A 15,966-nucleotide genomic window follows, 5' to 3' on the forward strand; every position below is an offset into this window, starting at 1 on the left:
TGAGACAGAGTCTTACTCTATCACTCGGGTTGGAGTGCAGTGGCACAATCTCGGCTCACTGCAACCTCTGCCTCCTGGGTTCAAGCAATTCTCATGCCTCAGCCTCCTGAGCAGCTGGGATTACAGGCACGTGCCACCATGCCCGGCTAATTTTTGTATTTTTAGTAGAGACTGGGTTTCGCCATGTTGGCCAGGCTGATCTCAAACTCTTGACCTCAGGTGATCTGTCTGCCTTGGCCTCCCAAAGTGCTGGGATTACAGGCGTGAGCCACCACTCCTGGTCATCTGCCCTCTTTCTTGACATCTATTCTCAAATCAACCTTGAGACCAAAGCTGTTCTGGACACACACACACATACACACACACAGTCACAAAACCTCACTTAAATGTGGGATTTTGTCACTGTTGCCAAGTGAGTTTACCAGCTTTCTTCCCGCTCTCAGAAGTAACATGATGGAGAATGTGTTCCTTGTAAAAAAAAAAAGGGGATACATTTTCAAGTCATGGACCTAAACAATTTTGCGAACATCGATTCCAGCATTTGAGTTCCTCCAAAAGTAGACTCTGAGGTGAAGATTTGGGTGCAAGTAGTTTATTTGCAAGGTGATCCCAAGAAGCATGGTGAGGGAGTATGGGAAAGAAGGTGTGTGAATGAGCAGATTACTGCTGTGGTCATCTGGGCTCATTTCTACTAAGGATTCTCTGAGAGATTGTATAAAACATAACTCAAAAATGTCCCATCAAGGGGTGAGGAAGCTGGGATATTTATCCACCAACTCCCATCCCTCCTTGTTTGAGAATTTCTTCTGGAAGTGTTAGGTCCCCACCACTTCTGGTTTGCCCTGCATGGACCGAGAATGCTGCTGTGGCTAGATAAAGTCTTAGGCAGAGAGACCCAGGTGTTAGAGGCAGGAATCTGCCAGTGTGGGGAATCTGGTCACCAAAGCTGGAGGTGCCCAGAAGGTGCACCAAAGGGATATTGGTGGAGCACCAACAGTGTTGGCTATATCCAGTTAATAAAATTTTCCCCATGAATTCATTCTTGCATTGAACATATATTTATAAAACACCCCATATGTTCCCAGCATGCGTTTTGGCATGGCAATACAGTAGCGAACAAAACAGATACAAATCTCTCTCTTAATAGCTATTCTAGTGACTGTTGCAGGAGTATTAAGTTCTACCAATCACAAGTGCTGAACAGACTTTCAATAGTGTATGCATTCATTTAATACTATTACATCTTTGATATTATACTAATTGAATAAAATACGGTCTTTACATTTAAAAATCTTTCTCAGTTAAAAAAACACAATTTCAAAAATATTAGAGCTTGAGGTGTTCCTAAGACAGCTAAGTCATGAAAAGGTGAACTAATTTTCCCAAAGATACACAGCAGAACCAAGACTGAAAAATCTCAGTTTTTTTCATAAATTTCCACAATAGCATCACATTGACTAAGACTGGCTGTTTTCTAGAGCAAAATACAAAAAGTATTTTGAATGCACCTTTAAACATTGTGGTAGGAGTGTAAATTGGTGCAAACTTTCTGTAAGACAATTAGCAAAAAGTATTAAAAGCTTTAGAAGTAAACATTCCCATTGACATAGTTATTCAGCTTTTAGGGATCTATCCTAAAAGATTTATAAACAATGAACACTAATTCAGTCTTTCAAAAAGCATGTTTTCAAATAATATTTAGTTATATAGGAAAATAGAATATAATAATTAGTGAAGAAATGAGGATGTACAACTTCATATACTGAAAGGTCTCATTTTTTTTTTTTTTAGAAAGATCCACAGAAAGAAGAAAATACAGCAAGACAATTATTATATCTATTTTCTATTATGGTAATGTAGAAATCTTCCAAAAGCATTGTTTTATTCACCTGACCTTTGGAGAGTTGTTGAATGAAAGTGAGTTTAGGTTATACCTCTAGGCAGATTTTTGGAACCCAACTGAAGTTGCCAGTGGGAATTCGGCGGTGGAACTGTATGAAACCTTTGTTCTTTCTTACCTGGTTGTATTTTCCACAATGGACATATGTTACCTTTGTAACCAGAGAAAAAAGTATCTAAAATTTTTGGCCTAATTTTTACCTCTAGGCATTGTGATTAGTGCTGGGGAAGTGTCCAGTGGATGTTTGTGTGTCTGACTCTTGGTATAACAACCATATTGTTTAGAAATAGGCTCACAATGTCCCGAAGACTTCCAGCAAGTGCGACTGTTGATACGGTGTACTTTGAGATGCTTTGTCCCAGGGCCCTGCTTCGCCCTTCCAGAGCTTCGGCTCCCTTCTGCCCACAGGCATCCCATGGAGATGGGTCCCTTGTCCACATCCACTCATACATTTTTGCTTTGTGGCTTCTATTTCTTTGTTTCTTGCCTCCCCATCAACTTCTCCTTCATTGTGTTTCTTTGTATTCCTCTTACAAAAGCAGAATCCCACTTGGTTTCAGCAGTAGTCTGATGGGGACTTCGTCTGTCCTTACCTGCTGTGTGTTGCTTTAAGAACTGCCTTTGGGATTAGACACTTACCACGAAGAAGAAAGAAAACAAGCCGCCTATTAAATATATCACCTTTGGACTTTCCAGAGACATCAACTTTGCCAAACTCCACAGGAACCCAACAGCCCCCTATGGCAACATTTTCCCAAATGCATGCTCTCTTCCAAAGCAACTGAAGAACACAGACACCTCCTTCTCTCCCCTAGACAAGGCTGTTGTTTTTGTCCCCCAGGTTGCTACCATGTGGGAATGTTGTGGTGTGAGAAAGTATCAACACCCCAAATGCAGATCACACTTGCTTTACATCAGCTATGAAGGGGCCATTAATCATTCTCCACCCTTACATCTTTCCCCTGTCTTAGTTACAGACAAGCTGTTCTTACAAATTCTGAGGAGTATCTGTGGGTGGCGACTAACCTTTGGCATTGTCCATGTGGTCTGACTGATGGGGGAATAGTCTCCTAGCATCGCCTGGAGAATTCAAGGGTGTCAGAGGAGGCCCCATGGCAAGGTGCAGCCAAGCAGAAGGGAACTAAGATGTTGGGCTGGGACCAGCCTGAGGCTGGCTCCCTTAGGTCTCCTGGTGATGCCTTCTTGCTTCTTTGCTGCCTGGCTTAGTTTAGTAAAGAATGCAGTCTGGGCAGCATTCGTTGGAAAACCTCTGCTGATAGGTGGGTATATCAGATATTGTTCTTTTTGGAAAACCTGCACTACTTACCCAGGTGCTACTGTAGTTCAAGCCCACGAGGCATTATGGTGGATCTACTGGGGTTCAGTGCTGGAAACAGAAACCCCTTTGGGTATCTAAACAGAAAAGTCTTGAATTCAGAGAATAAGGTGCTTCCCATATTCTTTAAAGGGCTAGATAAGTAGGAATGGTTGCCCAAACATCACAGAACTTGTTGACTCAAAGAAATCCTGCCTCAGACACAATTGAGAAGGTGAAGACTCAGAGGAGGCTACCACTGAAACACACCATCCAGGGACCAGGAAGTCCCCATTGATGCCTCTCTCCTACAATCCCCCATCTGTCTCCAAAGGTCACCCAGACACATTGGGTTACCTCACCATTCTTCAGAACCTGCACACTCCAGTCTGGGGTTTGTATTTGGAATACAAAGAAGGGGAAAGCTGATTGGGAAGAAGGAAATAAAGAAATAGAAGCCACAAAGCAAGAACATTTGACACCCCTGTAGTGCAAATTAAATATTGGAAATCAGCCTCAGAAACACTACACATCTCTGCTTAAAGGCAGAAAAGCAGTAGGAACATGGTCTCTGACTCATGTATGAATTCCCATTGGTAAAACCTGCTCATGTGCAAAAGCCTAGCTGCAAGGGAGTCAGAGAAATAGGGTATTTAGCTTTCTAGTTTTTGTAGTATGGGAAGACACAATGGAAGGAGGTGGGAATGGATGCTGAATGCCAACAGACCACATCCAACACACATACCTTAGGAAATAGCACTGGCCTTTGAGCAGTCATGGAGCCTGGCTGGGGATGGCTGAGTCCCAGCAGGGTCTGAGCCAAAAAAAAAAAAAAAAAAAAAAAAAGATAAATGCAACATATAGTGGAGTCTTTCTAGGGAAGAGAGAAGATGGAATTCATCACAGAATAGTACCTGGTCTGATTTTTAGCAACGTACATGGAAGTAAGGTGACCATAGTCTGGCCAGGGAAGGGACTTGCCTTTTAGGGTATGGGACAGTGTTACATTCAGTGTTGGGTGCAGACAGCATAACTGGGGGGATCAGAAACAAACATATATAGTCCTTAGTCATATATGTTGGAAAGAGCTGGTGAGGGGCTCAGGTCTCTGGCAGCTAATTTCCCTGGCACAAAAAGAGCTGTGGAATGGGGGAAGTCATAAGGAGAATCATCGAATTCTGACAAGACCCAGGCAGAATGAAACCAGATGATTAGATGGGCTTTCTGGACATAAGGAGGCAGAGGGGGATTGTAGGAAAAGGATTTATTGATCCCAATTTGACACCCCTCTCTTCATCCATGCCCTTTGCCTTGTAACTTTGCATCTTCTCTTACAAAAGGCAAAACAGCCTTCTCTATCACTTGATTTTGAGCTTGGCCTTGTTATTTACTTTGGACAATGGAATGTGGGAAGAAGCAGCGCAAGTTTAGTTTTGAGCCAAGGCCCAAGGATTTCTTATGTGTTTTTATCTTCCCTCTCTCATGTCTTTATCTTCATGAGAAGATCTTCCCATGGGTAGCTACTGCTCATTCAGCCCAGGCCCAAGAATTAACCCATATGGAAGAGACTAGATCTTAGACCATATCAGGAAAGCAATCCCAGCTGAATCTACAGCTTGACGGAGGGCCTCCTAACTGAACCCAAGCTAGTTCATGTGAGTCCCAGGCAAACTACTGGTGTGTGACAAATAAATTCTTATTGTAAACACTCACATTTTAGTGATTGTTGTTACACAGCAGTAGCCAACTGATACAATGACTGCCTCTGAATAGCAAGGGGTTTATTATTTCCAGATGTTGCAATGAAACATATCAGGAGAGCACCTACAAGTCACAGACTGGCATGTGCAGGTTCTGAGGCATGATGGGTCAATGCAATGAGTCTGGGTGACCTTTGGAGACAGCTGGAACAGAGTCACAATGGGACAGGGATTGACACCCAGCTCATAGTTGATCTGCTCCAGGCAGGCTTCCCTAAATGGTCAAGCCCACCTAGATCTCTCTTCATCCTCTACCATCCTCACTTCTTGCCTACATTTCTCTTTAGTTCTGATCATATGCCATCACAGTTATAGTGACCTAGTTCATAATGCCAGCAGATAAGTGGACCCACTTCACTGTATTTTTATGTAAGCATGTGTCTATATTTTGTCCATGTTGATATGATGAGGGGTTTGGTCAGGCATTTTGTTGAACATCCACATGCCCTATGAATAAAGCAGTATTACTTGAGATTCAGTCACTTCTGGACCATTTTTATAATGTTTGCCCATTTCCATGTGAAGGTAGGGAACAGGGTCTAAGGGTGAGTGATTGCAGACAGGTGGAGGCTGTGACTCATAAAGGACTGTAGCATGCTCAGAGAAGAGTCTTAGAAGGTACTACAGAGGGGAGAAGAGGGAAGATTGGAGGAGGCAGAGAGCAGGGCTAGAATTACAGTGGAGTGGTAAAGTAAAGTTCGGAGAAGGAAGTCACTGCGGGGGAGAGGGCAGCATCAGGGACTAGGAGAGGGCCCCAGAAGGGGTAGAGGATGGAAGGTTGTTTTGGAGGGTGTGCAGAGTGAGTGTTGAAGAGCTTCACAGTAGGACACAGTGAATGGCAGATGGTGGAGGAGAAACAGGCAAGGGCAAATGTTAGACAAGTGAAGTTGATGGACCATCATTGTGCCACATAAAATCATTTTGTTTTCCAAGAGAAGAATTGCCCACATACCACACTGCAGGAAACTTTCATCTCAATGAAGGATCTTCCAAGTCTTTTTTGCTTGCATATCCCCTAAAAGAATTTTGCAAAACTACATACTCCCTCACGCTTACAGAGTTGAAACCTAAAATACTTTATAAGTTTAAATACTGTGGTTCCAAAGGATGTGATAGTCAGTATATTGTAAATATTGACATTTAAAAATAAAACTCTTATATCATACCTACTGGAATCAAAATATTATGATATGACAGCCACCATTATCTATTTTAAAAGTATATGACAAGCTCTTTGACAGTCAGAAATTTTACATCATTCTCTTTACTCCTTGAAATTATATTTCCATTTCACTTTCCCCACAGAATTTTATATTGATGCAGTATATTTTTATGCCTGAAAATCTTTTCTTGTCTACCATGTATCTCAGCAACAAAACATGTATACCAATTCGCTTAAAATTTTTTTTCTTATAACCACAAATAATAAACCAGTATAAAATATAAGAAGTAATGTTTTATTCAAAAGGAAGCCCTTAATAAAGTGAATGGAGTGGGGATGGTAGTTGTGATCTCTCCATTAATGGAGACTTGGCCAACACTGGTATCTTGAAAATGTCCCTTCATTTAACATCTTGGAGGTTTTTACACCCTAGGGCAATGCACCATGGTATAGTTGGAACCTTGGGCACCTGGTCTTCTATATAGCATGTGTACTAAGACAATGGTGATGGCAACTTAGGGGGGCTTGAAGATGCCTTTTGCCTATTTCCTAGGCATCATAGAAACCTCCCAGGTTTTTGTTTGACTCCAGGGCAGGGGAGGGAACTCAATAGTGTCAAAAATTGAATTTTCTACAAACATGAAGGAATGAATGTTTAGAGCTTGATGTACTTTGGTCCAAAGAATACTATGAAATGGGGAAATTTCTGGTACAGTTAAATTCCTGCCATTAAGGTTCATGCCTGCTATATGGAAAGAAGGAAGAAGGAAGAGAGAACATTGGATTGGAGGATCATCAAAGGTGAGGTTAACTACCTGTCTTCATGATCACTTAGCAACTGGGTGACCTTGGGTGGCTGCTCATCTGCATCTCATTGTCCATCTGTAAAATGGGGTGTAAATCTCCTTTATGCAACCTCCTAGGCTAGGGGTTAACTTCCTAGGGAGGCTCATCTTGAATCAGATAATGCTCATGACATCGTTTTGTAAACTGTCAAGAGCTCTTTATTTTTACTTAAAAATTTTAAACTATTAAAAAGATAATCCTAGGTTTACATGAAGTTGCAGAGATATGTACAAGAAGGTCCTGTGCACCCTACACCCCACCTTTATCAATGTTGACATCTTGCTTAACTGTATCAAAACCAGGAAATTGGCGTTGATACAACCTACAGAGCTTATTCAGATTTCACTAGTTATACATGTACTCATTTGCGAGTGTGTGTGTGTGTTTGTGTGTGTGTAGGTCCATGAAATTTTATCACATGTGTAGGTAGCTTCGTGTAATTACATAACAATCATGATACAGAGCTTCTCCATCATTATGAACCTTTCTTATGCTACCTCTTTATATTCACATACTCCTTTCTCACAATCTCCTATCCCTGGCAACCATGAATCTGTTATATCTTTACAGTTTTGTTATTTCAAGGATGTTACATACGTGAAATAATAGAATGTAGCCTTTTGAGATTGGCTTTTTCACTTAGCATCATTCCATTGGGGGCTATCCAAGTTAATTGCATGTATCAGTAGTTTGTCCCTTTTTATCGCTGAGTAGTATTCCATGGTATGGATGGACCACAGTTTGCTTAACCATTCACCCATTGAAAGGCATTTGGGCTGTTTCCCATTTTGGACTATTATGAATAGAACTGCTATGAATGTTCATGTATAGGTTTTTGAGTCAACGTGTTTCCATTTTTGGGGGGATATGAACAATTCTGGGTTGTATGGTAAATGCAGACATACAGTTTTATAAGGAATTTTCTCCATACTGGCTGTACCATTTTACATTTCCAACAGTAATAATGTGTGAGTGCTCAGTTTTTTTCTGTAACCTCATCAACATTTAGTGTTATCATTAATTTTTTGTTTTACACATTCTGATAGGTGTGTAGTGATCTCTCATTGTGGTTTTAATCCACATTTCCCTAATGGATAATGATGCAGAATATCTTTACATGTGCTTATTTGCTATCTATATGTACTCTTTGGTGAAATGTCTGTTCATGTATTTTGTCCCTTTCATAATTGGATTGTTTGTCTTTTTCAATGTGGAATTTAACATTTTTAAAATATATTTTAGATACAAGTCTTTTGTTTGATATGTGGTTTGCAAATATTTTCTCCCAGTATGTAGCTTGTCTTTTCATCTTCCTAACAGAATCTTTCCCAGAGCAAAGGTTTTAACATTTTATGAGGTGAAATTCATCAGTTTCTTCTTTTAGGGATTGTGCTTTGTTATCAAGTCTACAAACTCTTTGCCTAGGCCTACATCCCAAAGATTTTTTTTAAGTGTTTCACATTTAGGTCCATGATATATTTCTAATTAATTTTTATCTAAGATGTGAGAAGTCGGTTGAGGGGACTTTTTTTTCTTGGCCTTTTGGCTAAGATCAAGTGTAGAACTAGGTTGAAGTTTATATTTTTCTGCGTATGGATGTTTAATTGTTCCAATACCATGTGTTGGAAAGGCTGTTTTTCCTATTGAATTACTTTTGCACATTTGTTAAAAAATCAATTGGGCATATTTTTGTGTGTGTATTTCTAGATTCTCTATTCTGTTTCATAGATCTATGTGTTTATCTTTCTGTTAGTATTATACTGTCTTGGTTACTGTAGCTGTATAGAATGTCATAATATCTGTACAGTGATTCCTCCCATTTTATTCTTTTTAAAAATTGTTTTGTTTTTTTTTTTTTAGCTATTCTAGGTCCTTTGGTTTTTCATATAAATTTTAAAATAATTTTGTCTATGTCTATAAAAATCCTTACTGGAATTTTGATAGCCATTGCATTGAACCTATACATTTCAATTTGGGGAGAATTGACATCTTTACTATGTTGAATATTTTAGTGCATGATCATGATTTGTCTCCCCATTTATTTAGGTCTTTGATTTCTCTTATTAACATTTTGTAATTTACAGGATACAAATCCTATACATGTTTAGGAAAAGATTATACTGAAGTGTTTCATTTTCTCTAGAGTAAGTGTAAAGTTATTGTGCTTTAAAATTTTAGTTTTTATATGCTTATTGTTAGTATATATGAATGTGATTATCTTTATGTATCTACGTTGCATCTGTGACCTTGTTGAATTAACTTATTAGTTCTGGAATTTTTAGGGGTAGATTCCTTAGGATTTTCTATTTAGACAATTATGTCATCTGCAAATAGGGATTGTTTTACTTTTTCTTGTCAATCTGTCTATATCCTATTTCCTTTTCTTGCTTTATTGTGCTTTTCAGCACAGCATTATGTGGTAAGAGTGAACATCCTTTCCTTGTTCCTAATCTTAGAGGAAAATCATTCAGTCTTTCACCATCAAGTATGATCTTAGTTGTAACTCTTTATCAAGTTGAGGACAATTTCCTCTATTCCTAGTTTTCTGAGCACTTTAAAAAATCATGAATGCACCCTGGGCAACATGGTGAAACCCTGTCTCTAAAAAAAAAATATTAGCTAGGTGTGGTGACACTCACCTGTAGTCTCAGCTACTCTGGAGGCTGAGGTGGGAGGAATACGTGAGCCCAGGAGGTCGAGGCTTCAGTGAGCCCTGATCGTGCCATTGTACTCCAGCCAGGATGACAGAGGGATGGCCTGTCTCAAAAAATAAAATAAAATAAAAATCATTAATATGTAGAACTTTCAAATGTTATTTATTTATTTATTTTTTTGTATTTTGAAAATGATGCTTTGTTGACATCTTGGCTCTGTGTGAAGTTCTGAGAGTATGAGGGCACATCATTCCCCTGGTCAGCTCTATCCCTGGGATGGGCTGGGAAGACACAGATGAGGGTAGGACTTCTTGTTGGATGGGACTAAGGAAAAATGGAGAGGAGAGATCTTAGGGCCCTGCCAAAGGGGCTCTGTTACCAAGTTGCTCAACAGAAAAACATGGTGCTGTAAGGGTTATTAGTTTCCTGTTGTTGCTGTAACAAATTACCACAAACTTAGTGGCTTAAAACAACATAAATTTATTCTATTACAGTTCTGGTGGTCAAAAGCCTAAAATCATGGTGTTGGCAGGGATGTGTTCCTTCTGGAGTCTTCGGGGGGAGAATCTGTTGCCTTGCCTTTTTCAGCTTCTAGAAGACACTCACATCTCTTGGCTTGTGGCCATTCCTCCATCTTTAAAACACAGCTCCACGCTCTGGTTCCATGGTCACATCTCCTTTTTCTCTCTGACCTTAATTCTGTTGCCTCCCTCTTATGTGTACCCTTGTGACTACCTTGGGCCCACCCAAAGAATCCAGGATTATCTCAACAACCTTAACTTAATCACGTCTGCAAAGTCTCTTTGCCATATATGGTAACATATTTATAGGTTCTCGGGAAGAGGACATGGGCATCTTTGGCGGGGGTGGTGGATAGGGGGATTATTTATTTTACCACACGGGGCATGATGAGGTATTCTAAAGAGCAGGGCTTTGGAGTTAGACAGACCATGGTTTGACTTCCCACTCCAGCTTTAACAAGCTGTGTGACTTGCAGAGAATTACTTAATCTGGCTAAACCTTCGTTCATCTGCAAAACTGTAATCCCTTTGTTTGTCTGCAAAACTGTGGTGGAAATGACAGCTGTTTGTCAAAAATTTACAGCCCCTTCTATGGTATACAGTTGTAGTTGTGGCTAAGGAGCAACTTTTCCAGGCAGGCACTACATTTCTTAGTACCATTTGCCTCTAGGTAGGGCCCAAATGAGACTAGTTCTCACTCATCATATGTGGCTGGAAGTGATCACTGCTGGGCTAAAGTACCTATGAAGTAGGTGTGTATTCTTTATGCTCTCTTCTCCCATCTTTTGGTTCCATGCCAGCTCCCAGGTGACTTTGGAAGCCGAATGAGGAAGATGAAAAAGGTTTCGTCAGCTTGTGTCTCTGAATAACTGTGTGAAGCAGAGTCCATTTTACCCCCTACTGTCAAAATGGACTTCTGGGTTAGGCTCTATGAGCTAGAAATACATTTCTATTGTGTTAAGCTACTGAAAATTTAGACTTATTCATTACAGCAACTAGCAATACATCTGTCTTGCAGGGTATTATTATCCTCTGGGGCTATACAATGAAATCATATGTGTAAAACCCATGTTACCATGATAAGGAACTAAGGGACTCAGAGATTGGAAAGCCGTCAACTTTTCTGCCTAGAGCAGTGGTTCTCAAATTGAACATGCATCAGAATCCCCAAAGGGCTTGTTACAACAGATGCTGGGCCCACCTCAAGAATTTATGATTCTGGTTGGGACTCCTGGTGTTACTGGAAAGGGGTTCTGATCCAGACCCTAAGAAAGGGTTCTTATATCTTGCGCAAGAAAGAATTCGGGCGAGTCCAAAGAGTAAAGTGTAAGCAAGTTTATTAGAGAAGTAAAGAGACAAAAGAGGTATTCAGTTGTTCATGCAGGAGGATTTCATTTCAAAGAGCTGCTGCCCATTTCAGAAAGTACATGAAATAAATTTTCTCTCAGCGGGGCTTCCCTGCAGAATATAAAGCAAGGCGTTCTCAGCAGTCAACCCTCAGTTCTCCAGGGCTTGCCCCACATGGAGCCTGAGGAGGTAGTCTTCCTCTGGGGTGAGGGGAGGTCTGAGAGGGGGTGCGGCTTTGGAAGTATCTATTAAAAAGCAAATGTTATCTAGAAAAGAGGGAGGGGGGTTCCAAAGAGACAAATTGTGTGTACTTGGCAATTTTGCCTGTGGCCAACTCTGAACTCTATCTCTCTGTGAAGTGAAAAGTTTGGCATTAGCAATTCCAAAGAGTCGTTCCGATTTCAGCAGCTGAAAGTGGACTGGGGGCAGGAGGGTTGGCAGTGGACCACGCGGGAGTTGCTGTCAGAGTTCCGGGGCAGCCTGTGTGCTTTCATCCAGGCTGGTGGCCGCAGGAACAGTGTGGGGATGCCAGCAGCAACGGGGAGCCACCAGGGAGGAGGGTGGGAGGCTGCTGCCTTTGGGCTTGTCTCTCCAGGCTTCGAGCAGCGGCCCACCCCACCCTGCCCCCCTAACCACGAACTCTGACAAGGCAGAAGGGGCCTTCCTAGATCACCACCCACTTGAGTTGCATTTAGAAGCCCGGCTATATCTGATTTCAATTTCTTGGGCTAATTTATACCCCACTATAAACAAACTCTTGTAAAAGTTGAGAACCAGCAAGGATAAAGAAGCTATGTTTTCATTATAGTTGTTTTTCTTCTGATGGGTTTCTGAAGTGAGTTTTCCAATAGCAGTAGACCCCAAATTTTTGGCCTCGGGAGATCTGGAAGGTGCTATATTGGGGAGGAGGTGAGGGGGGCAATTCAGCAAGAGCCTGCTGGTGCTTGGCTCTGTGCTGGGGTCTTTCACTAGCATTGAATCAGGGGAAAGGGGAAGTTTTGCCCCCTTTTCCCCCAGGGGCCTTAGAGTTTAACCGAAATTCACAGCATGGTGCAATGTGGGAAAATGTAAACATGTTTATAAAAGTTGGCTGTGTGGCCAGGCTAAGTCTCAAACTCCAGTCAGTTGCTACCTAAATCTCCTTGTTCAACTGATGTTTCCATATCAAGCTATTCTGTAATTCTAGCTTTTTATTTTACTTTGGGCATTTAGGGTGATTTGGTGTTTTAAGTGTTAATTTTCTGAAAGCTCCATTTTCTCCACTTCAAATTGTTGCTAACTTGGGATCCAGTATGATGTTTAATTAACCTCAAGTAAACTGCTAAGAGGAGCCTGATCCGGGATTGTCTTCACCCTTTTGTGTTTTGTTTTTATTTTCTAATTTTCATTTCCGAACGTTCAGAATTGGTTTTCCCACCTTTTCAGTGCTAGATCCGCCAACGGTTTGGTTCCTTTGTGGGTTCAGTTCTTTATGTCACCACCTAGTGTTCACTGATGACTTATAATTGTGTCTCAAAAACTTCAAATGAGTTGCCTGTGCTTTAATTCCAAGTTCTTTCTTTCAGACGTGGTAGTCAAAATGAGAGGTTATTGAATAAGTACACATTACTTTTAATATATATATGTAAGTGGGTTCTGTGTTTATGATTGCTGAGGGATTACTTTTAAATGTTCTCTTTCAGTCTCTAGTTAAATGTAGTTTATAAATAGTTGCTGTGGATTTGGCTCCTTTAAAATATTCCGGTAGAAACAGATTATTTTTAATTCTAAAGTTTATGCCAGTAGCAATTTACCACAGGAATAGATTCTTATGGGGGCACTGAATGCACATTTGAGTTCACACAAAATCTATGAATAAGTTAGAAAAGTTGGTTGGGTGCGGTGGATCACGCCTGTAATCCAAGCTCCTTAGGAGGCTGAGGTGGGAGAATTGCTTGAGACGGGGTTTGTGGTTGTGGTGAGCTAAGATCGCATCACTGCACTCTAGCCTGGGTAACAGAGTGAGACAATGCCTATTTAAAAATTAAAAAAAAAAAAAAAAAAGTAGGGAAGTTGAGGGGCAGTGAGTGTCTGTTCTGCCTCTGGCTCTTTTCTCCCACCCAATATACCCGTCACTCACTTGTAAATAAAGACAAATCAATGCTGTTTGCAATCCTTTTTCTGGGCCTTTTTTACTTGTTTCCGAGTTGCCAGATCTGAAGCTTAAAGCTGTTCCTGGCCCTTCCTGGAGTTTCACCCCTGATTCTGACTCCCCATGCCCAGCCAGCTGTGGAAGGAAGCTGAGCCTGAGTCTGGCCCCTCATTTAGGGGTTAGTCACTTGGGTAGTGCCTCAATTCGTGCAGAGGAAGGCTGTTATGGACCAAATTGTGTTCCTTTCCTCTCCAAATCCATATGCTGATGCCCTAACCTCGAATGTGATTGTATTCGGAGATAGTGCTTTTGAGGAGGTGATGGAAGTTAAACAAGGTCATAAGGGTGGGGCTTTAGCCATTCCCTGTTTCCAATTCCCTGTTTCCAGGCCCATGACTCCTCTCTCAGTATTGACCATTTGAAGCCCCACTATAAACAAGGCCCACGAAGGGACAACTGCACCTCAAAGTGGCCAGCAGTAAAAGGAGCCTGCATCTTAAGGATCAGGAGTTCAATGGAGAGGGTTCATTGCTAAGCAGTCCTCAAATGTGAATGCCCCCCAGCAACCCACAGACCAAGCATCCTGGGCTCTTGTCCTCAAAATGGCAGGTTGTGGTTGTTGGTGACAATGAGGTGTGAAGGGGAAGCCTTTACTCCAAAGCAAGGGGAACCTGATTAGAACCAGCTAGAAGCCCACCACCACTACCATCATAAAAGATTTGGGAGAGACATCATCAAGATGGCTGAGTAGGGGTGCCCAACATTCACCCTCTCCACAAAGAAGGATGAAAAGAACAAGTAGATAATCACATGTAGAATAGAGCATCCAGGGGAGATCACTGGAATTCAACAAGGAAATGACAAAGATCCCCTGAGGCATGGAAACTTGGGATGGCAGCATAGAGAGGAAAGTGAAGCACCTGACTAGCATCTGCTTGGAGCCAAGAGGGACTCCCCATTGCAGGGAAAAAGTAAGTGGGAGATCTCCAGTAGTCCACATTCCCTCAACATACCCCTGCAACCTCAGCTTTAGGAGAGCCCCACAGTCCTCACAGGCCCTGAGCCCAGTGTAGGGAGCTTCCTGGAGTCCATGCGACTGCATTACTTCAGAAAGGGAATTCACATTGGGGCCCCTCCCCACCCCACTCCCCAGGACCCAGAATGCTGTAAGCATGATGCCATTTTGAGGATGGAGTCACTGCTGGAGTGCTCGGGGTCCCAATAGCTCCTGTATCTTCACATCCCTGGAGCCACAATGTCATCCTAACACACTCACACAAAGAAATTGAAAAGGACACAAAAAATGGAAATACACTCCATGTTCATGGATTGGACTGCCCAAAATGATCTATAGATTCAATGTTATCTCTATCAAAATACTGAGGTTGTTTTTCTCAGAAATAGAAAAAACATCTTAAAATTTGCATAGAACCACAAAAAACCCTGATTAGCCAAAGCAACCCTGAGCAAAAAGAAGAAAGCTGGAGGCATCACACTACCTGACTTCAAAATATACTACAAAGCTATAGTAACCAAAACATCACAGTATAAAAACAGATATAGACTCATGGAACAGTAAAGAGAGTCCAGAAATAAATCCCCCATATACAGCCAACTGACTTTCAACAAGGGCACCAAGAACATATATGTTGGGGAAAGGACAGTCTCTTCAATAAGTGGTGCAGGGAAAACTGGATATTCATATACAGAAGAATGAAACTATGACCCTATCTCTAATCATATACAAAAATCAATTCAAAATAGACTAAAGACTTAAATGTAAGTCCCAAAACTATAAAGCTACTAGAAGAAAACAAAGGGAAAATGCTTCAGGACATTGGTCTGGGCAAAGATTTTTATGGCTAAGACTTTAAAAGCACAGACAGCAAAAGCAAAAATAGGCAAAAGGGATTGTATCAAACGAAAAAGTTTCTGTACAGCAAAGAAAACAACAGGGTGAAGAGACAATTCCTTGAATGGGAGAAAGTATTTGCAAGATATTCATCTGACAAGGAATTAATATCCAGAATATGCAAGGAACTAAAACCATTCAACAGTGGAAAAACAAATAATTCAATTAAAAAATGGGCAAATGATCTGAATAGATATTTCTCAAAAGAAGACATACAAATGGCCAACAAGTATATGAAAAAATGCTCAGTATCACTAATTTTTATGGAAATGTAAATTAAAACCACAATGAGATACTATGTCACTCAGTTAGAATGGCTACTAACAAAAAGACAAAAAATAACAAATACCAGCAAAGATATAGAGAAAAGGGAACTCTTATATACTATTGGGAATGTGATGATGTGGCTGGGTTAGGA

The sequence above is a fragment of the Chlorocebus sabaeus genome, chromosome X (genome assembly GCF_047675955.1).
Source record: "Chlorocebus sabaeus isolate Y175 chromosome X, mChlSab1.0.hap1, whole genome shotgun sequence".
Classification (NCBI taxonomy): domain Eukaryota; kingdom Metazoa; phylum Chordata; class Mammalia; order Primates; family Cercopithecidae; genus Chlorocebus; species Chlorocebus sabaeus.